Below are 27,982 nucleotides of genomic sequence, written 5' to 3'. Positions count from 1 at the left end.
TTAGGCAAAGTGACTAGCTGTAGTTTTTGAACCCTAGCCCTGCCGGCACCTAGGGAAACCTAGCAAACCTATACATTTTTGAAAACTAGACACCCAGGGGAATCCAGGATGGGGTGACTTGACTGCCTCCCACCATGGTCTGTTGCCCAGAATCCCTTGCAAACGTAAAAAAATGACAAAAAAAACACATTTTCCCCACATTTCTGGGATGGAAAGTTCTGGAATCTGCGTGGATCCACAAATTTCCACCCACCCCGCGTTCCCCTAAGTCCTACGAGAAAAATGGTACCTCACTTGTTCGGGTCGGCCTAGTGCCCGCGACAGGAAACGGCGCAAAACGCAACGTGGTCACACCTCAATTTTGCAGTGAAAAATGACCCTTTTTTGGCAAAGTGACTAGCTGTAGTTTTTTAACCCTAGCCCTGCCGGCACCTAGGGAAACCTAGCAAACCCACACATTTCTGAAAACTAGACACCCGGCGTCTTCCAGGGAGGTATGGCTTGCGTGGATCCCCCAACGTTTCCTTACCCAGAATCCCCTGCAAACCTCAATTTTTGCTGAAAAAATCACTTTTTTCACACATTTTGGGGTGGGAAAGTTGTGGCATCACCGGGCTCACACAAATTTACCACCACCCAGCGTTTCCCCAGGTCTCCCGGTAAAAATGGTGCCTCACTTGTGTGGGAGGCCCAAGTACCCGCGGCAGGCAAGGGCCCAAAACGTAGTGAGGCAACATCAAAATGGCCTATCGCAAAACCACCTGGTTTTGCAAGGGGGGTCACTTTGGTTTTTGACCCGGTGCTCGGCGGCCATCTAGGGAAACCTAGCAAACCCATGCATTTCTGAAAACTAGACACCCGGCGGCTTCCAGGGAGGTATGGCTTGCGTGGATCCCCCAACGCTTCCTTACGCAGAATCCCCTGCAAACCTTAATTTTTGCTGAAAAAATCACTTTTTTCACACATTTTGGGGTGGGAAAGTTGTGGCATCACCGAGCTCACACAAATTTACCCCCACCCAGCGTTCCCCCAGGTCTCCCGGTAAAAATGGTGCCTCACTTGTGTGGGAGGCCCGAGTACCCGCGGCAGGCAAGGGCCCAAAACATAGTGAGGCGACATCAAAATGGCCTATCGCAAAACCACCTGGTTTTGCAAGGGGGGTCACTTTGGTTTTTGACCCGGTGCTCGGCGGCCATCTAGGGAAACCTACCAAACCCATGCATTTCTGAAAACTAGACACCCGGCGGCTTCCAGGGAGGTATGGCTTGCGTGGATCCCCCAACGTTTCCTTACCCAGAATCCCCTGCAAACCTCAATTTTTGCTGAAAAAATCACTTTTTTCACACATTTTGGGGTGGGAAAGTTGTGGCATCACCGGGCTCACACAAATTTACCACCACCCAGCGTTCCCCCAGGTCTCCCGGTAAAAATGGTGCCTCACTTGTGTGGGAGGCCAAGTACCCGCGGCAGGCAAGGGCCCAAAACATAGTGAGGCGACATCAAAATGGCCTATCGCAAAACCACCTGGTTTTGCAAGGGGGGTCCCTTTGGTTTTTGTCCCGGTGCTCGGCGGCCATCTAGGGAAACCTAGCAAACCCACACATTTCTGAAAACTAGACACCCGGCGGCTTCCAGGGAGGTATGGCTTGCGTGGCTCCCCCAACGTTTCCTTACACAGAATCCCCTGCAAACCTAAATTTTTGCTGAAAAAATCACTTTTTTCACACATTTTGGGGTGGGAAAGTTGTGGCATCACCAGGCTCACACAAATTTATCACCACCCAGCGTTCCCCCAGGTCTCCCGGTAAAAATGGTGCCTCACTTGTGTGGGAGGCCCAAGTACCCGCGGCAGGCAAGGGCCCAAAACGTAGTGAGGCGGCATCAAAATGGCCTATCGCAAAACCACCTGGTTTTGCAAGGAGGTCACTTTGGTTTTTGACCCGGTGCTCGGCTGCCATCTAGGGAAACCTAGCAAACCCACACATTTCTGAAAACTAGACACCCGGCGGCTTCCAGGGAGGTATGGCTTGCGTGGATCCCCCAATGTTTCCTTACCCAGAATCCCCTGCAAACCTCAATTTTTGCTGAACAAAACACTTTTTTCACACATTTTGGGGTGGGAAAGTTGTGGCATCACCGGGCTCACACAAATTTACCACCACCCAGCGTTCCCCCAGGTCTCCCAGTAAAAATGGTGCCTCACTTGTGTGGGAGGCCCAAGTACCCGCGGCAGGCAAGGGCCCAAAACGTAGTGAGGCCACATCAAAATGGCCGATCGCAAAACCACCTGGTTTTGCAAGGGGGGTCACTTTGGTTTTTGACCCGGTGCTCGGCGGCCATCTAGGGAAACCTAGCAAACCCACACATTTCTGAAAACTAGACACCCGGCGGCTTCCAGGGAGGTATGGCTTGCATGGTCCCCCAACGTTTCCTTACCCAGAATCCCCTGCAAACCTCAATTTTTGCTGAAAAAATCACTTTTTTCACACATTTTGGGGTGGGAAAGTTGTGGCATCACCTGGCTCACACAAATTTACAACCACCCAGCGTTCCCCCAGGTCTCCCGGTAAAAATGGTGCCTCACTTGTGTGGGAGGCCCAAGTACCCGCGGCAGGCAAGGGCCCAAAACGTAGTGAGGCGACATCAAAATGGCCTATCGAAAAACCACCTGGTTTTGCAAGGGATGTCACTTTGGTTTTTGACCCGGTGCTCGGCGGCCATCTAGGGAAACCTACCAAACCCACGCATTTCTGAAAACTAGACACCTGGCGGCTTCCAGGGAGGTATGGCTTGCGTGGATCCCCCAACGTTTCCTTACCCAGAATCCCCTGCAAACCTTAATTATTGTTGAAAAATTCACTTTTTTCACACATTTTGGGGTGGGAAAGTTGTGGCATCACCGGGCTCACACAAATTTACCACCACCCAGCGTTCCCCCAGGTCTCCCGGTAAAATGGTGCCTCACTTGTGTGGGAGGCCCAAGTACCCGCGGCAGGCAAGGGCCCAAAACGTAGTGAGGCCACATCAAAATGGCCTATCGCAAAACCACCTGGTTTTGCAAGGGGGGTCACTTTGGTTTTTGACCCGGTTCTCCGCGGCCATCTAGGGAAACCTACCAAACCCACGCATTTCTGAAAACTAGACACCCGGCGGCTTCCAGGGAGGTATGGCTTGCGTGGATCCCCCAACGTTTCCTTACCCAGAATCCCCTGCAAACCTCAATTTTTGCTGAAAAAATCACTTTTTTCACACATTTTGGGGTGGGAAAGTTGTGGCATCACCGGGCTCACACAAATTTACCACCACCCAGCGTTCCCCCAGGTCTCCTTGTAAAAATGGTGCCTCACTTGTGTGGGAGGCCCAAGTACCCGCGGCAGGCAATGCCCAAAACGTAGTGATGTGACATTTGGAATAGGCAATGTTGATGTCGCCTGGAAGCCGCCGGGTGTCTAGTTTTTAGAAATGCGTGGGTTTGGTAGGTTTCCCTAGATGGCCACCGAGCACCGGGTCAAAACCAAAGTGACCCCTCTTGCAAAACCAGGTGGTTTTTCGATAGGCCATTTTGATATCGCCTCACTACGTTTTGGGCCCTTGCCTGCCGCGGGTACTTGGGCCTCCCACACAAGTGAGGCACCATTTTACCGGGAGACCTGGGGAAACGCTGGGTGGTGGTAAATTTGTGTGAGCCCGGTGATGCCACAACTTTCCCACCCCAAAATGTGTGAAAAAAGTGAATTTTTCAACAAAAATTGAGGTTTGCAGGGGATTCTGGGTAAGGAAACGTTGGGGGATCCACGCAAGCCATACCTCCCTGGAAGCCGCCGGGTGTCTAGTTTTCAGAAATGCGTGGGTTTGGTAGGTTTCCCTAGATGGCCGCCGAGCACCAGGTCAAAAACCAAAGTGACCCCCTTGCAAAACCAAGTGGTTTTGCGATAGGCCATTTTGATGTCGCCTCACTACGTTTTGGGCCCTTGCCTGCCGCGGGTACTTGGGCCTCCCACACAAGTGAGGCACCATTTTTAACGGGAGACCTGGGGGAACGCTGGGTGGTGGTAAATTTGTGTGAGCCCGGTGATGCCACAACTTTCCCACCCCAAAATGTGTGAAAAAAGTGAATTTTTCAACAAAAATTGAGGTTTGCAGGGGATTCTGGGTAAGGAAATGTTGGAGGATCCACGCAAGCCATACCTCCCTGGAAGCCGCCGGGTGTCTAGTTTTCAGAAATGCATGGGTTTGGTAGGTGTCCCTAGATGGCCGCCGAGCACCGGGTCAAAAACCAAAGTGACCCCCCTTGCAAAACTAGGTGGTTTTGCGATAGGCCATTTTGATGTCGCCTCACTACGTTTTGGGCCCTTGCCTGCCACGGGTACTTGGGCCTCCCACACAAGTGAGGCACCATTTTTACCAGGAGACCTGGGGGAATGCTGGGTGGTGGTAAATTTGTGTGAGCCCGGTGATGCCACAACTTTCCCACCCCAAAATGTGTGAAAAAAAGTGAATTTTTCAACAAAGATTGAGGTTTGCAGGGGATTCTGGGTAAGGAAACGTTGGGGGATCCACGCAAGCCATACCTCCCTGGAAGCCGCCGGGTGTCTAGTTTTCAGAAATGCATGGGTTTGGTAGGTTTCCCTAGATGACCGCCGAGCACCGGGTCAAAAACCAAAGTGACCCCCCTTGCAAAACCAGGTGGTTTTGCGATAGGCCATTTTGATGTCGCCTCACTACGTTTTGGGCCCTTGCCTGCCGCAGGTAATTGGGTCTCCCACACAAGTGAGGCACCATTTTTACCGGGAGACCTGGGGGAACGCTGGGTGGTGGTAAATTTGTGTGAGCCCAGTGATGCCACAACTTTCCCACCCCAAAATGTGTGAAAAAAGTGATTTTTTCAGCAAAAATTGAGGTTTGCAGGGGATTCTGGGAAAGGAAACGTTGGGGGATCCACGCAAGCCATACCTCCCTGGAAGCCTTTGGGTGTCTAGTTTTCAGAAATGTGTGGGTTTGGTAGGTTTCCCTAGATGGCCGCCGAGCACCGGGCCAAAAACCAAAGTGACCCCCCTTGCAAAACCTGATGGTTTTGCAATAGGCCATTTTGATGTCGCCTCACCACGTTTTGGGCCCTTGCCTGCTGCGGGTACTTGGGCCTCCCACACAAGTGAGGCGCCATTTTTACCGGGAGACCTGGGGAAACGCTGGGTGGTGGTAGATTTGTGTGATCCCGGTGATGCCACTACTTTTCCACCCCAAAATGTGTGAAAAAAGTGATTTTTTCAGCTAAAATTGAGGTTTGCAGGGGATTCTGGGTAAGGAATCGTTGGGGGATCCACGCAAGCCATACCTCCCTGGAAGCCGCCGGGTGTCTAGTTTTCAGAAATGCATGGGTTTGGTAGGTTTCCCTAGATGGCCGCCGAGCACCGGGCCAAAAACCAAAGTGACTCCCCTTGCAAAACTAGGTGGTTTTGCGATAGGCCATTTTGATGTCGCCTCACTACGTTTTTGGCCCTTGCCTGCCACGGGTACTTGGGCCTCCCACACAAGTGAGGCACCATTTTTACCGGGAGACCTGGGGGAACGCTGGGTGGTGGTAAATTTGTGTGAGCTCGGTGATGCCACAACTTTCCCACCCCAAAATGGATGAAAAAAGTGAATTTGTCAACAAATATTGAGATTTGCAGGGGATTCTGGGTAAGGAAACGTTGGGGGATCCACGCAAGCCATACCTCCCTGGAAGCCGCCAGGTGTCTAGTTTTCAGAAATGCATGGGTTTGGTAGGTTTCCCTAGATGGCCGCCGAGCACCGGGCCAAAAACCAAAGTGAACCCCTTGCAAAACCAGGTGGTTTTACAATAGGCCATTTTGATGTCGCCTCACTACGTTTTGGGCCCTTGCCTGCTGCGGGTACTTGGGCCTCCCACACAAGTGAGGCGCCATTTTTACCTGGAGACCTGGGGGAACGCTGGGTGGTGGTAAATTTGTGTGAGCCCGGTGATGCCACAACTTTCCCACCCCAAAATGTGTGAAAAAAGTGAATTTTTCAACAAAAATTGAGGTTTGCAGGGGATTCTGGGTAAGGGAATGTTGGAGGATCCACGCAAGCCATACCTCTCTGGAAGCCGCCGGGTGTCTAGTTTTCAGAAATGCATGGGTTTGGTAGGTTTCCCTAGATGGCCGCCGAGCACCGGGTCAAAAACCAAAGTGACCCCCCTTGCAAAACTAGGTGGTTTTGCGATAGGCCATTTTGATGTCGCCTCACTACGTTTTGGGCCCTTGCCTGCCGCGGGTACTTGGGCCTCCAACACAAGTGAGGCACCATTTTTACCGGGAGACCTGGGAGAACGCTGGGTGGTGGTAAATTTGTGTGAGCCCGGTGATGCCACAACTTTCCCACCCCAAAATGTGTGAAAAAAGTGAATTTTTCAACAAAAATTGAGGTTTGCAGGGGATTCTGGGTAAGGAAACGTTGGGGGATCCACGCAAGCCATACCTCCCTGGAAGCCGCCGGGTGTCTAGTTTTCAGAAATGCATGGGTTTGGTAGGTTTCCCTAGATGGCCGCCAAGCACCGCGCCAAAAACCAAAGTGACCCCCCTTGCAAAACCAGGTGGTTTTGCAATAGGCCATTTTGATGTCGCCTCACCACGTTTTGGGCCCTTGCCTGCTGCGGGTACTTGGGCCTCCCACACAAGTGAGGCGCCATTTTTACCGGGAGACCTGGAGGAACGCTGGGTGGTGGTAGATTTGTGTGATCCCGGTGATGCCACAACTTTTCCACCCCAAAATGTGTGAAAAAAGTGATTGTTTCAGCTAAAATTGAGGTTTGCAGGGGATTCTGGGTAAGGAATCGCTGGGGGATCCACGCAAGCCATACCTCCCTGGAAGCCGCCGGGTGTCTAGTTTTCAGAAATGAGTGGGTTTGGTAGGTTTCCCTAGATGGCTGCCGAGCACCGGGCCAAAAACCAAAGTGACCCCCCTTGCAAAACTAGGTGGTTTTGCGATAGGCCATTTTGATGTCGCCTCACTACGTTTTGGGCCCTTGCCTGCCGCGGGTACTTGGGCCTCCCACACAAGTGAGGCACCATTTTTACCGGGAGACCTGGGGGAACGCTGGGTGATGGTAAATTTGTGTGAGCCCGGTGATGCCACAACTTTCCCACCCCAAAATGTATGAAAAAAGTGAATTTTTCAACAAAAATAGAGATTTGCAGGGGATTCTGGGTAAGGAAACGTTGGGGGATCCACGCAAGCCATACCTCCCTGGAAGCCGCCGGGTGTCTAGTTTTCAGAAATGCATGGGTTTGGTAGGTTTTCCTTGATGGCCGCCGAGCACTGGGTCAAAAACCAAAGTGACCCCCCTTGCAAAACCAGGTGGTTTTGCGATAGGCCATTTCGATGTCGCCTCACTACGTTTTGGGCCCTTGCCTGCCGCGGGTACTTGGGCCTCCCACACAAGTGAGGCATCATTTTTACCGGGAGACCTGGGGGAACGCTGGGTGGTGGTAAATTTGTGTGAGCCCGGTGATGCCACAACTTTCCCACCCCAAAATGTGTGAAAAAAGTCAATTTTTCAACAAAAATTGAGGTTTGCAGGGGATTCTGGGTAAGGAAACGTTGGGGGATCCACACAAGCCATACCTCCCTGGAAGCCGCCGGGTGTCTAGTTTTCAGAAATGCATGGGTTTGGTAGGTTTCCCTAGATGGCCGCCGAGCAGCGGGCCAAAAACCAAAGTGACCCCCCTTGCAAAACCAGGTGGTTTTGCAATAGGCCATTTTGATGTCGCCTCACTACGTTTTGGGCCCTTGCCTGCTGCGGGTACTTGGGCCTCCCACACAAGTGAGGCGCCATTTTTACCGGGAGACCTGGGGAAACGCTGGGTGGTGGTAAATTTGTCTGTGCCCAGTGATGCCACAACTTTGCCACCCCAAAATGTGTGAAAAAAGTGATTTTTTCAGCTAAAATTGAGGTTTGCAGGGGATTCTGGGAAAGGAAACTTTGGGGGATCCACGCAAGCCATACCTCCCTGGAAGCCGCCGGGAGTCTAGTTTTCAGAAATGCGTGGGTTTGGTAGGTTTCCCTAGATGGCCGCCGATCACCGGGTCAAAAACCAAAGTGACCCCCCTTGCAAAACCAGGTGGTTTTGCGATAGGCAATTTCGATGTCGCCTCACTACGTTTTGGGCCCTTGCCTGCCGCGGGTACTTGGGCCTCCCACACAAGTGAGGCACCATTTTTACCGGGAGACCTGGGGGAACGCTGGGTGGTGGTAAATTTGTGTGAGCCCGGTGATGCCACAACTTTCCCACCCCAAAATGTGGGAAAAAAGTGATTTTTTCAGCAAAAATTGAGGTTTGCAGGGGATTCTGGGTAAGGAAACGTTGGGGGATCCACGCAAGCCATACCTCCCTGGAAGCCACCGGGTGTCTAGTTTTCAGAAATGTGTGGGTTTGGTAGGTTTCCCTAGATGGCCGCCGAGCACCGGGCCAAAAACCAAAGTGACCCCCCTTGCAAAACCAGGTGGTTTTGCAATAGGCCATTTTGATGTTGCCTCACTACGTTTTGGGCCCTTGCCTGCTGCGGGTACTTGGGCCTCCCACACAAGTGAGGCGCCATTTTTAGCGGGAGACCTGGGGGAACGCTGGGTGGTGGTAAATTTGTGTGAGCCCGGTGATGCCACAACTTTTCCACCCCAAAATGTGTGAAAAAAGTGATTTTTTCAGCTAAAATTGAGGTTTGCAGGGGTTTCTGGGTAAGGAATCGTTGGGGGATCCACGCAAGCCATACCTCCCTGGAAGCTGCCGGGTGTCTAGTTTTCAGAAATGCATGGGTTTGGTAGGTTTCCCTAGATGGCCGCCGAGCACCGGGCCAAAAACCAAAGTGACCCACCTTGCAAAACTAGGTGGTTTTGCGATAGGCCATTTTGATGTCGCCTCACTACGTTTTGGGCCCTTGCCTGCCGCGGGTACTTGGGCCTCCCACACAAGTGAGGCACCATTTTTACCGGGAGTCCTGGGGGAACGCTGGGTGGTGGTAAATTTGTGTGAGCCCGGTGATGCCACATTTTTCCCACCCCAAAATGTGTGAAAAAAGTGAATTTTTCAACAAAAATTGAGGTTTGCAGGGGATTCTGGGTAAGGAAACGTTGGGGGATCCACGCAAGCCATACCTCCCTGGAAGCCGCCGGGTGTCTAGTTTTCAGAAATGCATGGGTTTGGTAGGTTTCCCTAGATGGCCGCCAAGCACCGGGTCAAAAACCAAAGTGACCCCCTTGCAAAACTAGGTGGTTTTGCGATAGGCCATTTCGATGTCGCCTCACTACGTTTTGGGCCCTTGCCTGCCGCGGGTACTTGGGCCTCCCACACAAGTGAGGCACCATTTTTACCGGGAGACCTGGGGGAACGCTGGGTGGTGGTAAATTTGTGTGAGCCCGGTGATGCCACAACTTTCCCACCCCAAAATGTGTGAAAAAAGTCAATTTTTCAACAAAAATTGAGGTTTGCAGGGGATTCTGGGTAAGGAAACGTTGGGGGATCCACACAAGCCATACCTCCCTGGAAGCCGCCGGGAGTCTAGTTTTCAGAAATGCATGGGTTTGGTAGGTTTCCCTAGTTGGCCGCCGAGCACCGGGTCAAAAAACAAAGTGACCCCCCTTACAAAACCAGGTGGTTTTGCGATAGGCAATTTCGATGTCACCTCACTACGTTTTGGGCCCTTGCCTGCCGCGGGTACTTGGGCGTCCCACACAAGTGAGGCACCATTTTTACCGGGAGACCTGGGGGAGCGCTGGGTGGTGGTATATTTGTGTGAGCCCGGTGATGCCACAACTTTCCCACCCCAAAATGTGTGAAAAAAGTGATTTTTTCAGCAAAAATTGAGGTTTGCAGGGGAATCTGGGTAAGGAAACGCTGGGGGATCCACGCAAGCCATACCTCCCTGGAAGCCACCGGGTGTCTAGTTTTCAGAAATGTGTGGGTTTGGTAGGTTTCCCTAGATGGCCGCCGAGCACCGGGCCAAAAACCAAAGTGACCCCCCTTGCAAAACCAGGTGGTTTTGCAATAGGCCATTTTGATGTTGCCTCACTACGTTTTGGGCCCTTGCCTGCTGCGGGTACTTGGGCCTCCCACAGAAGTGAGGCGCCATTTTTAGCGGGAGACCTGGGGGAACGCTGGGTGGTGGTAAATTTGTGTGAGCCCGGTGATGCCACAACTTTTCCACCCCAAAATGTGTGAAAAAAAGTGATTTTTTCAGCTAAAATTGAGGTTTGCAGGGGATTCTGGGTAAGGAGTCGTTGGGGGATCCACGCAAGCCATACCTCCCTGGAAGCTGCCGGGTGTCTAGTTTTCAGAAATGTGTGGGTTTGGTAGGTTTCCCTTGATGGCCGCCGAGCACCGGGCCAAAAACCAAAGTGACCCCCCTTGCAAAACTAGGTGGTTTTGCGATAGGCCATTTTGATGTCACCTCACTACGTTTTGGGCCCTTGCCTGCCGCGGGTACTTGGGCCTCCCACACATGTGAGGCACCATTTTTACCGGGAGTCCTGGGGGAACGCTGGGTGGTGGTAAATTTGTGCGAGCCCGGTGATGCCACAACTTTCCCACCCCAAAATGTGTGAAAAAAGTGATTTTTTCAACAAAAATTGAGGTTTGCAGGGGATTCTGGGTAAGGAAACCTTGGGGGATCCATGCAAGCCATACCTCCCTGGAAGCCGCCGGGTGTCTAGTTTTCAGAAATGTGTGGGTTTGGTAGGTTTCCCTAGATGGCCGCCGAGCACCGGGCCAAAAACCAAAGTGACCCCCCTTGCAAAACTAGGTGGTTTTGCGATAGGCCATTTTGATGTTGCCTCACTACGTTTTGGGCCCTTGCCTGCCGCGGGTACTTGGGCCTCCCACACAAGTGAGGCACCATTTTTACCGGGAGACCTGGGGGAACGCTGGGTGGTGGTAAATTTGTGTGAACCCGGTGATGCCACAACTTTCCCACCCCAAAATGTGTGAAAAAAGTGAATTTTTCAACAAAAATTGAGGTTTGCAGGGGATTCTGGGTAAGGAAACGTTGGGGGATCCACGCAAGCCATACCTCCCTGGAAGCCGCCGGGTGTCTAGTTTTCAGAAATGCATGAGTTTGGTAGGTTTCCCTAGATGGCCGCTGAGCACCGGGTCAAAAACCAAAGTGACCAGCTTGCAAAACCAGGTGGTTTTGCGATAGGCCATTTCGATGTCGCCTCACTACGTTTTGGGTCCTTGCCTGCCGCGGGTACTTGGGCCTCCCACACAAGTGAGGCACCATTTTTACCGGGAGACCTGGGGGAACGCTGGGTGGTGGTAAATTTGTGTGAGCCCGGTGATGCCACAACTTTTCCACCCCAAAATGGAGGTTTGCAGGGGATTCTGGGTAAGGAAACGTTGGGGGATCCATGCAAGCCATACCTCCCTGGAAGCCGCCGGGTGTCTAGTTTTCAGAAATGCGTGGGTTTGGTAGGTTTCCCTAGATGGCCGCCGAGCACCGGGCCAAAAACCAAAGTGACCCCCCTTGCAAAACCAGGTGGTTTTGCAATAGGCCATTTTGATGTCGCCTCACTACGTTTTGGGCCCTTGCCTGCTGCGGGTACTTGGGCCTCCCACACAAGTGATGCGCCATTTTTACTGGGAGACCTGAGGGAATGCTGAGTGGTGGTAAATTTATGTGAGCCCGGTGATGCCACAACTTTTCCACCCCAAAATGTGTGAAAAAAAGTGATTTTTTCAGCTAAAATTGAGGTTTGCAGGGGATTCTGGGTAAGGAAACATTGGGGAATCCATGCAAGCCATACCTCCCTGGAAGCCGCCGGGTGTCTAGATTTCAGAAATGCATGGGTTTGGTAGGTTTCCCTAGATGGCCGCCGAGCACCGGGCCAAAAACCAAAGTGACCCCCCTTGCAAAACCGCAATAGGCCATTTTGATGTCGCCTCACTATGTTTTGGGCCCTTGCCTGCCGCGAGTACTTGGGCCTCCCACACAAGTGAGGCGCCATTTTTACCGGGAGACCTGGGGGAGTGCTGGGTGGTGGTAAATTTGTGTGAGCACGGTGATGCCACAACTTTCCCACCCCAAAATGTGTGAAAAAAGTGATTTTTTCAACAAAAATTGAGGTTTGCAGGGGATTCTGGGTAAGGAAACGTTGGGGGATCCACGCAAGCCATACCTCCCTGGAAGCCGCCGGGTGTCTAGTTTTCAGAAATGCATGGGTTTGGTAGGTTTCCCTAGATGGCCGCCGAGCACCGGGTCAAAAACCAAAGTGACCCCCCTTGCAAAACCAGGTGGTTTTGCGATAGGCCATTTCGATGTCGCCTCACTACGTTTTGGGCCCTTGCCTGCCGCGGGTACTTGGGCCTCCCACACAAGTGAGGCACCATTTTTACTGGGAGACCTGGGGGAAAGCTGGGTGGTGGTAAATTTGTGTGAGCCCGGTGATGCCACAACTTTCCCACCCCAAAATGTGTGAAAAAAGTGATTTTTTTCAGCAAAAATTGAGGTTTGCAGGGGATTCTGGGTAAGGAAACGTTGGGGGATCCACGCAAGCCATACCTCCCTGGAAGCCGCCGGGTGTCTAGTTTTCAGAAATGTGTGGGTTTGGTAGGTTTCCCTAGATGGCCGCCGAGCACCGGGCCAAAAACCAAAGTGACCCTCCTTGCAAAACCAGGTGGTTTTACAATAGGCCATTTTGATGTCGCCTCACTACGTTTTGGGCCCTTGCCTGCTGCGGGTACTTGGGCCTCCCACACAAGTGAGGCATCATTTTTACCGGGAGACCTGGGGGAATGCTGGGTGGTGGTCAATTTGTGTGAGCCCGGTGATGCCACAACTTTCCCACCCCAAAATGTGAGAAAAAAGTGATTTTTTCAGCAAAAATTGAGGTTTGCAGGCGATTCTGGGTAAGGAAACGTTGGGGGATCCACGCAAGCCATACCTCCCTGGAAGCCGCCGGGTGTCTAGTTTTCAGAAATGTGTGGGTTTGGTAGGTTTCCTTAGATGGCCGCCGAGCACCGGGCCAAAAACCAAAGTGACCCCCCTTGCAAAACCAGATTAACTATTGTTCCTACAGCGTGTGAATTTTGGAATAATATTGCAAAGAAAATGTGGCAGACATTTTGAGGTTTACAGGACATTGGGGATAAAAAAAAAATTTGAATTCACAAGAGAGACATCACCATGAACTCCCATGGGTTTTCGACAATATCTACAGTTGGTGGGTTATTCTTGCATGGAAAGTGTACCTTGGCAGAGAAACTAAAGACAAAGATTCCTGCACAACCATCTATTCCTCAAACACACACACATACTGGTTGGATTTGGCACGAGGGCGAGTCATGGTTCAGTGTATTAAATGTTATTAACAAGAGATTTCACAAAAATGAAATGCACTGTCAATAATTAAATACACAAAAAACCAAACCAATGACTCGCAGCTCGTGAGCTGTAAAGCCACGTCAAGGCACCAACCACTTTACAGGCCATTCACACACCTTTCATACGTGATACAAACAAGACCATTCGCACCACCAGGCACAAAAGCAACACATTTCATAATTCACCAAAAAGGGACAAGGTACACCCTGCTTCAGAAAGACAAATATTACTGCACAGCCATCTAATCTGCAAGCACACACGCATACTGGTTGGATTTGGCACGAGGGTGAATGATGGATCAGTAGATACAATTGTATTAGCAAGTGATTTCACAGAAATGAAATGCGCTGGCAATAATTGAAAGGGCGAGAAACTGAACCATTGACTCACAGCTCGTGAGCTGTAAACCCACGACAAGGCACCAACCTCTTTACAGGCCATTCATACACCTTTCATACGTGTGAGACATACAAAACCATTCACACCGCCAGCCGCGGGCCCATCACATAACAAAACTCACACCAGCACACAGCGCCATTCAAGGGCCCATCACTTTCACACGCCCACAATCCAGACACAGCAACTACACAGGCTGATGCATTGCGTGGAGTGGCACTCAGCTAGCAGTGTGTGTAGTGACCAGCAGAAAGTCACTACTCACACACAGCAAGCCGAGCACCAGTCCACACACACTGCAAGCCAAGCGCCAGTCCACGCATACCGCCAGCCAATCGCCAGTCCAGGCACACCGCCAGCCAATCGCCAGTCCAGGCACACCAGCAGCCAATCACCAATCCACCCACACCGCCAGCCAAGCTCCAGTCCACGGACACCACCAGCCAAGCACCAGTCCGCACACACCACCAGTCCACGCACACCGCCAGCCAAGTACCAGTTCACGCACACCGCCAGCCAAGCACCATTCCACGCACACCGCCAGCCAAGCTTCAGTCCACGCACACCACCAGCCAAGCTCCAGTCCACGGACACCACCAGCCAAACACCAGTCCGCACACACCACCAGTCCACGCACACCGCCAGCCAAGTACCAGTCCACGCACACCGCCAGCCAAGCACCATTCCACGCACACCACCAGCCAAGCTCCAGTCCACGCACACCACCAGCCACGCACCAGTCCACGCACACCGCCAGTCCATGCACACCGCCAGTCCACGCACACCGCCAGCCAAGCACCATTCCACGCACACCACCAACCAAGTGCCAGTCCACACACACCAACAGCCAAGCGCAAGCCTACACACACCGCCATCCCATTTAGGATTTTTGTAGAAAAAAATAAAAACACAAACAAATTGCAAATAGATACAAATCTTCTAACAGAAAATCAGCAACTAAATACATTGCACTAACACCAACCTTGAAACAGAATCACTTTACCACTCATGAATGCTCCCAAAAATTATTTCGCGTGTGGTACGCTCTGAAACAAGCAGGGAGACACAGTGCAGGATGAGAAGGACAGTCGGGGCAGTACATACGACTCTCCTTCCGCGAACCTCTTCGCCAACAGACTCTACATCTCCTACTGGGAAAATCTTTTGCGGGTGTGGGAGGAATGTGATCTGGAAAGTGGCATTCTTTCAATCTAGCAACATCCTCCACCACTCCAACTCTAGGAACACTTGCCTGTTCCACTACAACAAGGCTGCCTATTACAGACTCCTGAAACTTAGAAAAAGTCATCTTTGACTCATGGCAAGAATCCTGGAACACAACAAAAGCATTAAACATTGCCAAGTGGAAAAGATGGATAGCCAACTTCTTGTACCAAATGTAAGCCATACGAAGAGCAGTGTAAGGTTCCAACCTCTGATCTACTCTGTCAACACCACCCATGTGCCTATTATAGTCTAAAATGCACACAGGTTTGCGCTTCAGCGACCTGACCCCAAACAGTCACAGGTGCAGTGCTTTCATCATAGATGGTAGTCAGCATGTAGACATCTCTCCTGTCTGTAAACTTCACAGCAAGAAGCTCCTGGCAACGCAACGCACTGCACTGTCCCCGCACAAGCTTTTGACAAACAAGTTCTTTCGGGAAACCTTTACGGTTAGAGCGGATTGTGCCACAAGCAAGAGTGTCCACTTTGGCCAATTCCCTGAACAACCGCACACCAGTGTAGAAGTTATCTACATATAAATGGTGGCCTTTGTTAAAAAATCCTCTACCAAGTTCCCAAACAATTTTCTCAGTCACTCCAAAAGTGGACGGACAACCAGGGAGGTTAAACCTAGATTCCTTACCGGTGTACACCCTGAAATTTGAGACATATCCAGTCCTACTGTCACACAGCATATACAGCTTTATTCCATAGCGTGCCCTCTTACTAGGAATGTATTGCCTAAAAACCAAGCGGCCCTTGACCAACACCAAAGACTCATCCACTGCAATTTCTTTTCCAGGGGCATAAATCTCAGAAAATCGATCAACAAAGTGATCAAGGACAGGCCTAATCTTAAAAAGACGGTCACAGTCAGGGTGATCTCGTGGCAACGCTAAACCATTATCAACAAAATGCATCATCCGAAGCAGAAGCAAATACCTGTCACGACTCATGACTGCCGGAAAAATAGACGTTGCCATCAAGGGACTGCTAGACCAATATGAATTCATTGATGGCTTCCTTAGCAAGCCCATCAAAAAAGTTAAACCCAAGAACTTCTTCATCTCTTCAACATTTGTGGGAGTCCACCGGGTAGCTCTAGAGTGTGGCTTAAGACTGGCACTGTTGTCCCTCAAAAACTGCTCGGCATACAAATTAGTCTGCTCAACAATCTCTGCCAAAAACACATCGTCCATAAACAACTGAAAAAAATTGACCGGCAAAAAGTTCTCAATATTCACTCTAGACCCTGGAACACCAGTAAACTCTGGCAATGCCGGCTGCACCATGCCAGGGGCAACCCAGAGGTCATCACTTTCAAAGGGAAGCCTTGCAGCCCCAGCCTTCAGCCCAGATGCCTCTTGCCGCACTACACCAACGGGAAGCCTTGCAGCCCCAGGCTGCAGCCCAGATGCCTCTTGCCGCACTATCGGCACATCAGTCTCCGCCTCTAACACAGGCACTTCATCCGCACTAAGAGTATCTTCATCATCCGATGACTCCATACGGAGAGACAACTCACTGCCAGAATCGTCCCCTGCCTCCTCTCCCTCAGATGCAGAGTCAGTCTCTGAACCAATATCAGAGGAAGACTCAAACAGCAAACCAACAACCTGCTGAGCAGTAATCCTGTGGCTAGCCATTATACTTACTAAGATAGAAGACTGCACAAACAAGTCAACAACAACCAACAATGTGCACACCAAGTAAGTAAAGAAATGTGTACCTTTATCACAAAGATCAATGTACTCAAAAACTATACAATCCAATTACAAGAGACAGCTGCACTCACCAGAAACCAACTCTGCAGTGAGACAGCAAAAACCAACGATATCAAACTAGAAAGAAGGAAAAAAAACAAATTACTCACAAGACAACAAAATACACATCGAGCACCAATGCAAAAAGTTTTTGACACTCAAAAACCAAACATACTGCTATTATTACACCATTTGCAAAAAAAAAACAGGCAGAGAAATCAAACACATTTACATTGTACAAAAAAACAGTCTCTTACCAAACTACACAAACAGCAGAACCACCAGTAACAAAACGTCAACGTGGAAAGAAGAAAAGCCTTCACCTAGAACAAAAAAGTAAACAAAAAAAAAACATTACAATTGGAAATCACAAAAAATATAACAATAAACATTATAACAAACAGCAGAACCACCAGTAACTCGGCAAACTGAAAAGAGCAAAAGCCTTCACCTAGAACAAAAAAGTAAAAAAAAAAACATTACTATTGCAATTCTCAAAAAATATAACAATAAACATGCTATGTTACTACCCAAATGGTCAATCGGGTTATGTGCCAGGTGGGGCAGAAAACAGCAGGAAAAAAAAGGCTACTCTGTCCCGGGGCGGGTGGGCCAAATACATATTATAAAAATTGCCCCCTGGAAGCGACACTTGCCAAAGGGGTCACTTCCATTTTTATTTACACTAATTCTCTAGTGTCTAGTGGCTTTTTCTGCCCCCGCTGCGGACGGACCGAAAGTCGACCGATCTTCCCCCAGGGGGAGCAGAAAAGTCTTCCAGAAAATTATGCCCCCAAGGAAGCGACCCTTGCCCAAGGGGTCGCTTCCCATATCAATATAACCACATCCCTGGTGTCTAGTGGGCTTTTCTGTCCCCCGTGGGGGCAGAAATGGACCGAAAGTGGACCGATCTGCCCCCAGGGGGGACAGAAAAGTCTTAGCAAAAATTATTCCCCAAGGGAAGCGACCCTTGCCCAAGGGGCCGCTTCCCATATAAATAAAAACACGTCCCTGGTGTCTAGTGCGCTTTTCTGCCCCCCCGGGGGCAGAAACGGGCCGAAAGTGGACTGATCTGCCCCCGGGGGGGGGGGCAGAAAAGTCTGTGTAAATATTAGCCACCCAGGGAAGCGACCCTTACTCAAGGGACCGCTTCCCATATAAATAAAAACACATCCCTGGTGTCTAGTGGGCTTTTCTGCCCCCCCTGGGGTCAGAAACGGACCGAAAGTGGACCGATCTGCCCCCGGGAAGGGGGGGGGCAGAAAAGTCTGTGTAAATATCAGCCACCTAGGGAAGCGGCCCTTACCCAAGGGGTCGCTTCCCAAATCACCAAAAGGACATCCCTGGTGTCTAGTGGGGCATCCCTGCTCCACGATCGCGACGCTGTGCGCGATCGTGGGACAGGAAGGCCCAGCATTGAGACATCAGGGGAGAGGAAATACTCTTTCCTCTCCCCCGATGCATCAAGGCCTTTGAATTCCGCCCCCACCCGCCATACCGCAGCAAAATACTCACCCTCCCCGTTGGACGCGCTGGAAGAAATGAATTCCAGCGCGTCCAACGCTTCCTGATGACGCCGGCGCGCACTGTGCGCGCTGACGTCATCAGGAAGCGTGGGGGGGCTCGGGGGTGGCAGCGGAAACTCTTCCGCTGCCATCCCCCTCTGTGGGGGCACGATCGATGCCCCAGGGGGGGAGGGCCAGCGCTTCCCCCAGGGGCTGTGCTCATGACGGAGCGGTTCCGTCATGAGTACAGCTCAACCGATGCTCATGACGGAACCGCTCCGTCATGAGCATCGAAGGGGTTAAGATGATATGTTCAAAAGAAAGATGAATCAGATTTTTCTAATTTACTTGTATCAAAGTACGACTTAATGAAAATATTTTTTTATTTAAGAATAAGAAAATGAAGGAGCGGCTGAGATTTGAACTCAGGATTTCCTGTTTACTAGACAGGCGCTTAAACCAGCTAAGCCACAGCACCCTATGGAAAGTACTTTAAAGAACAGTTTGCCATATAATTATCAAGAATATCCTGAGTTTTTCACTTTCATAATCTTCTCTAAGTTCATACAATGCTCTACTCAATCACTTTAGACGAGAACACTCATCATATTTCATAAACACCTCATTAACATACTACTTACCATATTCATAGAAATTTGAATTATGCCTTGTTCAAGAATGCATTACTTGAATTCAACTCCAGAATGATCTTTTTTCTCTATTTTGCTCTTTGTCATTGTCTTTTCCCTTTTTCATTCAAGACATTACTTTAAAAATCTTCACAATACCACGTTTTTTATTTCAATTTATGATGAACCATTCTAAAGGTCACAGAACAAGACTTTTCTTTTTACATAGTATTCAACATTTGCGTGATGAAAATTATTCTCCATGTAAGGAGCCACTAAAAAGGTGCTGCTGAGATTTTAACTCAGGATTTCCTGTTTACGTGACAGGCACTTCAACCACTTAGCCGCAGCACCTACTGTAGTAACAATGAAGGAATCGTTAATTTAGTATTGGCGATTGAATTCGGTGCCTGCAATAAAGATTTTTTATATGTATTCCAATGTTAAAAAAGAATGGATTCCTAATCTCTAAACATGAATAACTATGTGGTATTAAAAAAACACTATTTTTAAACTCAATTCCCTATATTGAATAGTTACAAATAATTGTTTTACATAAAAACAGCAATATTGCTCCAATTTAGCGTAATATTTCAACTGTGACTTCCTCATTGATACACCTTTTTCATTTTGCAATCACAGTATTGCTACTATAATCATGAAAACACTTTGATTTTTTATTAGGTTTAAGATGATCTGTTCAACAGAAAGATGAATCAGACTTTTCTAATTTAATTGTATCAAAGTACGACTTAATGAAAATATTTTTTTATTTAAGAATAAGAAAAAGAAGGCGCTGCTGATATTTGAACTCAGGATCTCCTGTTTACTAGACGGCGCTTTAACCAGCAAAGCCACAGCACCCTCTTGAAAAAGATTTAAGGGACAGTTTGCCTTATAGTTTTCAAGAAAATCCTGAGTTTTTCTCTTTCATACTCTTTTCTAAGTTCATACAATGCTCTACTCAATCACTTTAGATGAGAACACTCATGTTATTCATAAACATCTCATTAATATACTGCTTACCATGTTCATAGAATTTTGAATTATGCCTTGTTCAAGAATGCATTTCTCGAATTCAACTCCAGAATGATCTTTTATCTCTATTTTGCTCTTTGTCATTGTCTTTTCCCTTTTTCATTTAAGGCATTACTTTAAAAATCTTCACAATACCACAATTGTTATTTCAATTTAAGATGAACTATTCTAAATGTCACAGAACAAGACTTTTGTTTTTAAACGGTATTCAACATTTGCGTGATGAAAATTATTCGTACATGTAAAGATCCAGTAATAAGGTGCTGCTCAGATTTGAACTCAGGATTTCCTGTTTACGAGACAGGCACTTTAACCACTTAGCCACAGCACCTACTCTAGTAAAAATGAAGGAATCATTAATTTAGTATTGGCGATCGAATTCGGTGCCTGCAATAAAGATTTTTTATGTGTATTCCAATGTTAAAAAAGAAAGGATTCCTAATCTCTAAACAAGAATATCTATGTGGTATTAAAAAAAAAAACTCCTATTAAACTCAATTCCCTATATTGAATAGTTACAAATAATTGTTTTACATAAAAACATCAATATTGTTCAAATTTAGGGTAATATTTCAACTGTGACTTCCTCATTGATATACCTTTTTCATTTTGCGATCACAGTATTGCTACTATAATCATGAGAACACTTTTATTTTTTATTAGGTTTAAGATGATCTGTTCAACAGAAAGATGAATCAGACTTTTCTAATTTAATTGTATCAAAGTACGACTCAATGAAAATAACTTTTTATTTAAGAATAAGAAAAAGAAGGCGCTGCTGAGATTTGAACTCAGGATCTCCTGTTTACTAGACAAGCGCTTTAACCAGCTAAGCCACAGCACCCAATGAAAAGTGCTTTAAGGAACAGTTTGCCATATAATTTTCAAGAATATCCTGAGTTTTTCACTTTCTTAACCCTTTCTAAGTTCATACAATGCTCTACTCAATCACTTTAGATGAGAACACTCATCTTATTCATAAACACCTCATTAATATACTGCTTACCATATTCACAGAATTTTGAGTTATGCCGTGTTCAAAAATGCATTACTTGAATTCAACTCCAGAATTATCTTTTATCTCTATTTTGCTCTTTGTCATTGTCTTTTCCCTTTTTCATTCAAGGCATTAATTTAAAAATCTTCACAATACCACGTTTTTTATTTCAATTTAAGATGAACCATTCTAAAGGTCACAGAACAAGACTTTTCTTTTTACATAGTATTCACCATTTGCGTGATGAAAATTATTCTTACATGTAAGGAGCCAATAATAATGTGCTGCTGAGATTTGAACTCAGGATTTCCTGTTTACGTGACAGGCACTTTAACCACTTAGCCGCAACACCTACTGTAGTAATAATGAAGGAATCGTTAATTTAGTATTGGCGATCGAATTCGGTGCCTGCAATAAAGATTTTTTATACGTATTCCAATGTTAAAAAAGAATGGATTCCTAATCTCTAAACATGAATAACTATGTGGTATTAAAAAACTCTTTTTAAACTCAATTCCCTATATTGAATAGTTACAAATAATTGTTTTACATAAAAACATCAATATTGCTCAAATTTAGGGTAATATTTCATCTTTGACTTCCTCATTGATATACCATTTTCATTTTGCAATCACAGTATTGCTACTATAATCATGAGAACACTGATTTTTTATTAGGTTTAAGATGATCTGTTCAACAGAAAGATGAATCAGACTTTTCTAATTTAATTGTATCAAAGTACGACTTATTGAAAATAATTTTTTATTTAAGAATAAGAAAAAAAAGGCACTGCTGAAATTTGAACTCAGGACTTCTTGTTTACTAGACTGGCACTTAAACAAGCTAAGCCACAGCACCCTCTTGAAAATACTTAAAGGGACAGTTTGCCTTATAGTTTTCAAGAAAATCCTGAGTTTTTCTCTTTCATAATCTTTTCTAAGTTCATAAAATGCTCTACTCAATCACTTTAGATGAGAACACTCATATTATTCATAAACACCTCATTAATATACTGCTTACCATACTGATATAATTTTGAATTATGCCTTGTTCAAGAATGCATTACTTGAATTCAACTCCAGAATGATCCTTTATCTCTATTTTGCTCTTTGTCATTGTCTTTTCTCTTTTTCATTCAAGGCATTACTTTAAAAATCTTCACAATACCACGTTTTTATTTCAATTTAAGATGAACCGTTCTAAAGGTCACAGAACAAGACTTTTCTTTTTAAATAGTATTCAAAACTTGCATGAAGAAAATTATTCTTACATGTAAGGAGCCAATAATAAGGTGCTGCTGAGATTTGAACTCAGGATTTCCTGTTTACGAGACAGGGAATTTAACCACTTAGCCACAGGACCTACAGTAGTAACAACGAAGGAATCATTAATTTAGTATTGGTGATCGAATTCGGTGCCTGCAATAAAGATTCTTTATATGTATTCCAATGTTATAAAAGAAAGGATTCCTAATCTCTAAACAAGAATAACTATGTGGTATTAAAAAAAACTCTTTTTAAACTCAATTCCCTATATTGAATAGTTACAAATAATTGTTTTACATAAAAAAAATAAATTTTGCTCAAATTTAGGGTTATATTTCATCTGTGACTTCCTCATTGATACACCATTTTCATTTTGCAATCACAGTATTGCTACTATAATCATGAGAACACTCTGATTTTTTATCAGGTTTAAGATGATCTGTTCAACAGAAAGATGAATCAGACTTTTCTAATTCAATTGTATCAAAGTACGATTTAATGAAAATAATGTTTTATTTAATATTAAGATAAAGAAGGCACTGCTGAGATTTGAACTCAGGATCTCCTGTTTACTAGACAAGCACTTTAACCAGCTAAGCCACAGCACCCTCCTGAAAATGCTTTAAGTCATAGTTTGCCTTAAAGTTTTCAAGAAAATCCTGAGTTTTTCACTTTCATAATCTTCTCTAAGTTCATACAATGCTCTACTCAATCACTTTAGACGAGAACACTCATCATATTTCATAAACACCTCATTAATATACTGCTTACCATATTCATAGAATTTTGAATTATGCCTTGTTCAAGAATGCATTACTTGAATTCAACTCCAGAATCATCTTTTATCTCTATTTTGCTCTTTGTCATTGTCTTCTCCCTTTTTCATTCAAGGCATTACTTTAAAAATCTTCACACTACCACTTTTTTTATTTCAATTTAAGATGAACCATTCTAAAGGTCACTGAACAAGACTTTTCTTTTTAAATAGTATTCAACATTCGCGTGATGAAAATTATTCTTACATGTAAGGAGCCAACAATCAGGTACTGCTGAGATTTGAACTCAGAATTTCCTGTTTACGAGACAGGTCCTTTAACCACTTAGCCACAGCACCTACTGTAGTAACAATGAAGGAATCATTAATTTAGTACTGGCGATCGAATTCGGTGCCTGCAATAAAGATTCTTTATATGTATTCCAATGTTATAAAAGAAAGGATTCCTAATCTCTAAACAAGAATAACTATGTGGTATTAAACAAAACTCTTTTTAAACTCAATTCCCTATATTGAATAGTTACAAATAATTGTTTTACATAAAAAAATCAATATTGCTCAAATGTAGGGTTATATTTCATCTGTGACTTCCTCATTGATATACCATTTTCATTTTGCAATCATAGTATTGCTACTATAATCATGAGAACACTGATTTTTTATCAGGTTTAAGATGATCTGTTCAACAGAAAGATGAATCAGACTTTTCTAATTTAATTGTCTCAAAATACGACTTAATGAAAATTATTTTTTTATTTAAGAATAAGAGAATAAAAGGCGCTGCTGAGATTTGAACTCAGGATCTCCTGTCTACTAGACAGGCGCTTTAACCAGCTAAGCCACAGGACCCTCTACAGATTGCTTTAAGGAACAGTTTGCCTTATAGTTTTCAAGAAAATCCTGAGTTTTTCTCTTTCATAATCTTTTCTAAGTTCATACAATGCTCTACTCAATCACTTTAGATGAGAACACTCATCCTATTCATAAACCCCTCATTAATATACTGCTTACCATATTCATAGAATTTTGAATTATGCCTTGTTCAAGAATGCATTACTTGAATTCAACTCCAGAATGATGTTTTATCTCTATTTTACTCTTTGTCATTGTCTTTTCCCTTTTTCATTCAAGGCATTACTTTAAAAATCTTCACAATACCACGTTATTTCTTTCAATTTAAGATGAACCATTCTAAAGGTCACAGAACAAGACTTTTCTTTTTAAATGGTATTCAACATTTGCGTGATGAAAATTAATCTTACATGTAAGGAGCCAATAATAAGGTGCAGCTGAGATTTGAACTCAGTTTTGCCTGTTTACGAGACAGGTACTTTAACCAGTTAGCCACAGCACCTACTGTAGTAACAATGAAGGAATCATTAATTTAGTATTGGTGATCGAATTCGGTGCCTGCAATAAAGATTCTTTATATGTATTCCAATGTTATAAAAGAAAGGATTCCTAATCTCTAAACAAGAATAACTATGTGGTATTAAAAAAAACTATTTTTAAACTAATTCCCTATATTGAATAGTTACAAATAATTGTTTTACATAAAAACATCAATATTGCTCAAATTTAGGGTAATATTTCAACTGTGACTTCCTCATTGATATACCTTTTTCATTTTGCGATCACAGTATTGCTACTATAATCATGAGAACACTTTTATTTTTTATGAGGTTTAAGATGATCTGTTCAACAGAAAGATGAATCAGACTTTTCTAATTTAATTGTATCAAAGTACGATTTAATGAAAATAATGTTTTATTTAATATTAAGATAAAGAAAGCGCTGCTGAGATTTGAACTCAGGATCTCCTGTTTACTAGACAGGCGCTTTAAGCAGCTAAGCCACAGCACCCTCTTGAAAATACTTAAAGGGACAGTTTGATTTATTGTTTTCAAGAAAATCCTGAGTTTTTCTCTTTCATAATCTTTTCTAAGTTCATACAATGCTCTACTCAATCACTTTAGATGAGAACACTCATCTTATTCATAAACACCTCATTAATATACTGCTTACCATATTCATAGAATTTTGAATTATGCCTTGTTCAAGAATGAATTACTTGAATTCAACTCCAGAATGATCTTTTATCTCTATTTTGCTCTTTGTCATTGTCTTTTCCCTTTTTCATTCAAGGCATTACTTTAAAAATCTTCACAATACCACTTTTTCTATTTCAATTTAAGATGAACCATTCTAAAGGTCACAGAACAAGACTTTTCTTTTTAAATAGTATTCAACATTTGCATGATTAAAATTATTCTTACATGTAAGGAGCCAATAATAAGGTGCTGCTGAGATTTGAACTCAGGATTTCCTGTTTGGGAGACAGGCAGTTTAACCACTTAGCCACAGCACCTACTGTAGTAGCAAAGAAGGAATCATTAATTTAGTATTGGCGATCAAATTCGGTGCCTGCAATAAAGATTCTTTATATGTATTCCAATGTTATAAAAGAAACGATTCCTAATCTCTAAACAAGAATACCAATGTGGTATTAAAAAAAACTATTTTTAAACTCAATTCCCTATATTGAATAGTTACAAATAATTGTTTTACATAAAAACATCAATATTGCTCAAATTTAGGGTAATATTTCAACTGTGACTTCCTCATTGATCTACCTTTTACATTTTGCGATCACAGTATTGGTACTATAATCATGAGAACACTCTGATTTTTTATCAGGTTTAAGATGATCTGTTCAACAGAAAGATGAATCAGACTTTTCTAATTTAATTGTATCAAAGTACGATTTAATGAAAATAATGTTTTATTTAATATTAAGATAAAGAAGGCACTGCTGAGATTTGAACTCCGGATCTCCTGTTTACTAGACAGGCACTTTAACAAGCTAAGCCACAGCAACCTCTTGAAAATGCTTTAAGGCACAGTTTGCCTTAAAGTTTTCAAGAAAATCCTGAGTTTTTCACTTTCATAATCTTTCCTAAGTTCATACAATGCTCTACTCAATCACTTTAGATGAGAACACTCATCTTATTCATAAACACCTCATTAATATACTGCTTACCATATTCAAAGAATTTTGATTTATGCCTTGTTCAAGAATGCATTACTTGAATTCAACTCCAGAATCATCTTTTATCTCTATTTTGCTCTTTGTCATTGTCTTTTCCCTTTTTCATTCAAGACATTACTTTAAAAATCTTCACAATACCACTTTTTTTTATTTCAATTTAAGATGAACCATTCTAAAGGTCACAGAACAAGACTTTTCTTTTTAAATAGTATTCAACATTTGCGTGATGAAAATTATTCTTACATGTAAGGAGCCAATAATAATGTGCTGCTGAGATTTGAACTCAAGATTTCCTGTTTGCGAGACCGGCAGTTTAACCACTTAGCCACAGCACCTACTGTAGTAACAATGAAGGCATCATTAATTTAGTATTGGCGATCGAATTCGGTGCCTGCAATAAAGATTCTTTATATGTATTCCAATGTTATAAAAGAAAGGATTCCTAATCTCTAAACAAGAATAACTATGTGGTATTAAAAAAAATATTTTTAAACTCAATTCCCTATATTGAATAGTTACAAATAATTGTTTTACATAAAAACATCAATATTGCTCAAATTTAGGGTAATATTTAATCTGTGACTTCCTCATTGATATACAATTTTTATTTTGCAATCACAGTATTGCTACTATAATCATGAGAACACTTTTATTTTTTATTAGGTTTAAGATGATCTGTTCAACAGAAAGATGAATCAGACTTTTCTAATTTAATTGTATCAAAGTACGACTTAATGAAAATAATTTTTTATTTAAGAATAAGAAAATGAAGCCACTGCTGAGATTTGAACTAAGTATCTCCTGTTTACTAGACAGGCGCTTTAACCAGCTAAGCCACAGCACCCTCTTGAAAATACTTAAAGGGACAGTTTGCCTTATAGTTTTCAAGAAAATCCTGAGTTTTCTCTTTCATAATCTTTTCTAAGTTCATACAATGCTCTACTCAATCACTTTAGATGAGAACACTCATCTTATTCATAAACACCTCATTAATATACTGCTTACCATATTCATAAAATTTTGAATTATGCCTTGTTCAAGAATGCATTACTTGAATTCAACTCCAGAATGATCTTTTATCTCTATTTTGCTCTTTGTCATTGTCTTTTCCCTTTTTCATTCAAGGCATTACTTTAAAAATCTTCACAATACCACTTTTTTTATTTCAATTTAAGATGAACCATTCTAAATGTCACAGAACAAGACTTTTCTTTTTAAATAGTATTCAACATTTGCGTGATGAAAATGATTCTTACATGTAGGGAGCCAATAATAAAGTGCTGTTGAGATTTGAACTTAGGATTTCCTGTTTACGAGACAGGCACTTTAACCACTTAGCCACAGCACCTACTGTAGTAACAATGAAGGAATCATTAATTTAGTATTGGCGATCGAATTCGGTGCCTGCAATAAAGATTCTTTATATGTATTCCATTGTTATAAAAGAAAGGATTCCTAATCTCTAAACAAGAATAACTATGTGGTATTAAAAAAAACTATTTTTAAACTCAATTCCCTTTATTGAATAGTTACAAATAATTGTTTTACATAAAAACATCAATATTGCTCAAATTTAGGGTAATATTTCAACTGTGACTTCCTCATCGATATACCTTTTTCATTTTGCGATCACAGTATTGCTACTATATTCATGAGAACACTTTTATTTTTTATTAGGTTTAAGATGATCTGTTCAACAGAAAGATGAATCAGACTTTTCTAATTTAATTGTATCAAAGTACGACTTAATGAAAATAATTTTTTATTTAAGAATAAGAAAATGAAAGCGCTGCTGAGATTTGAACTCAGGATCTCCTGTTTACTAGAAAGGCGCTTTAACCAACTAAGCCACAGCACCCTCTTGAAAATGCTTAAAGGGACAGTTTGCCTTATAGTTTTCAAGAAAATCCTGAGTTTTTCTCTTTCATAATCTTTTCTAAGTTCATACAATGCTCTACTCAACC

The 27,982-nt window shown here is 44.2% G+C and overlaps 1 non-coding gene across 1 annotated transcript; it reads right to left on the bottom strand.

Moving 5' to 3' along the window:
• Window positions 1–20,702: 20,702 nt before the first annotated feature.
• On the bottom strand, window positions 20,703–20,776 carry TRNAT-AGU (transfer RNA threonine (anticodon AGU)). The gene has a single exon. It is a non-coding gene; the product is annotated as a tRNA-Thr (tRNA).
• Window positions 20,777–27,982: the final 7,206 nt, after the last annotated feature.

Source organism: Triturus cristatus, chromosome 12 (assembly GCF_964204655.1).
Source record: "Triturus cristatus chromosome 12, aTriCri1.1, whole genome shotgun sequence".
In the NCBI taxonomy this organism is placed as follows: domain Eukaryota; kingdom Metazoa; phylum Chordata; class Amphibia; order Caudata; family Salamandridae; genus Triturus; species Triturus cristatus.
The sequence above is the reverse complement of the archived record's forward strand: the minus strand, read 5'-3'. Positions and strand labels throughout refer to the sequence as shown.